The sequence below is a fragment of the Limulus polyphemus genome, unplaced genomic scaffold, assembly GCF_000517525.1.
Source record: "Limulus polyphemus unplaced genomic scaffold, Limulus_polyphemus-2.1.2 Scaffold2734, whole genome shotgun sequence".
In the NCBI taxonomy this organism is placed as follows: domain Eukaryota; kingdom Metazoa; phylum Arthropoda; class Merostomata; order Xiphosura; family Limulidae; genus Limulus; species Limulus polyphemus.
Window position 1 is genome coordinate 153,393 of NW_013668344.1, and position 1,917 is coordinate 155,309.

Sequence of the window (1,917 nt, forward strand, 5' to 3'; positions counted from 1 at the left end):
TATTTATGATGAGCTTAGAATAACACTATATTGATATAAGAAAGCAGAAAATGTACAGTATGTTTATATACTATATTTATGATGAGCTTAGAATAACACTATATTGATATAAGAAGGCAGAAAATGTACAGTTTGTATATATACTACATTTATGATAAGCTAAGAATAACACTATATTGATATAAGAAAGCAGAAAATGTACAGTATGTATATATACTATACTTATACAAAAACACAACATTAAAGTTCCGTTAACAATATTTAAAAAATACACAATAAGCTCAAAAGGAAGTTTTTTACTTTCTTGATTTAATGTTACAGTGGATTGTATGACATTCATATATAGTCTATTCTATGTAAAGAGTAACAGAAGAAAAATATGTATAAAAGTGCTCTTGTGAACCACACCATCTAAGAACAAAACACGTATTCTCTTTAAAAAAAAAACTTGCTAGCATTTCTTTAAAGATGTAAATAATCTTATTTAGAAAGGTTATTGTTTCATATCAGTTTTCTACTATTGGAGCAATTTATGTATAATCTCAGGTAAAATGTACAAAATCGTGTTATCCAAATCATACGTGTGTTATGGTGAAAAGCTTAATAAATACAAAAATACTGAATACCTGATGTTCTACATAATGAGCAATATAGCTTCAATAATGCCTTATTTCATTACATTTAATATATATTATTATTTCATTGTTGGATAACCTTACAATTAAGTGTTATATATATGCAATCCTAATTATATTTGATCTAACCATCACAGTTAAATCAGGTCACAATACAGATTAATCGATCTTTACTGATTTAATCCAGCCAGAACAGTTAAATCAGGATACAATACAGATTAATCGATCTTTACTGATTTAATCCAGCCAGAACAGTTAAATTAGAATACATGTAGATTGATCAATCTTTACTGATTTAATCCAGCCACAACAACTAAAGTAGGATACAAGCTTTAAATCATTATTTCTGCACACTGCACTTAATTCATGCATTTGTAAGTTACCACATTGACAGTTAAAAATTATGAAGGCAGTGTTTGAGATACAAAGGTTGTCATAAATTCTATTTATTTCTAGCACAACTAATTGTAAAATGATTAAAGTCTAGAATGACAATTTATAAACATATCTATGTTTGTTTTACAGGGGATAAACATTCTTTCTTTTTACACCTTTTGAATATTCTCAGTATTATTTTATATACCTTTCTGTATATTAAAACAACAACGAAACTTATTTATAAAACTTGTTTGTAAATATCAGTATATTTATGTTCTTGTTTTTTTTTAACCTGTTCTTTTTCTCTTTCTTGAGATTTCTGTTTACTTCTACGAGCATAAAACAATCCTATTTCTTTTCCTTTCAAGTGTGAAGGGTGACGTGACCCTCTCGATCCACTACCTACAAATAAAATATGTATTAGTTTTTTATTAAAAGGTAATGAACACAAATACCATGACATATTTTAAAAGAATGCATGCTCTTTACAGCTGCACATAAGAATATTATGAAATATTAACATAATTAATACAATAAGTATAAACTATAATTAAATATGAACAGTTATAAAATGTATACAATTAGTTAAGTCGAGGAATAAAAGACAACAATTATAAAACACATAAAACAGGTAAAAACTATAATTAAACATTAACAAAATACATTTATCCAGATATAACAATTTGATTACTGTCTGCCCATTACAATTTTAGTGATTGTGTGTGTGTGTGGTGGGTGGGGGGTGGCATGAAACCTTATAATTGTAGTGAGTGTTGGTATAATAAGCTTTAAGTAAAGACAGTGTGCGATCACCTAGCCTAGAGCCAAGTGCATGAAATTAATCATGAAAGTAAAAACATCGATTAAATTTTAAACTTAAATTGTTTCTGAATTAAGCTATTTT

The 1,917-nt window shown here is 27.0% G+C and overlaps 1 protein-coding gene across 1 annotated transcript in view; it reads right to left on the reverse strand.

Moving 5' to 3' along the window:
- The window catches only part of LOC111087844 (ATP-dependent RNA helicase DHX36-like), a 4,209-nt gene extending 2,796 nt beyond the window's left edge, over positions 1 to 1,413 (reverse strand). The window contains exon 1 of the mRNA XM_022395966.1: positions 1,306 to 1,413. The gene's annotated coding sequence lies outside the window, so the exon portion shown is untranslated. The remainder of the gene's footprint in view (positions 1 to 1,305) is intronic.
- Between the last annotated feature and the right edge of the window lie 504 nt (positions 1,414 to 1,917).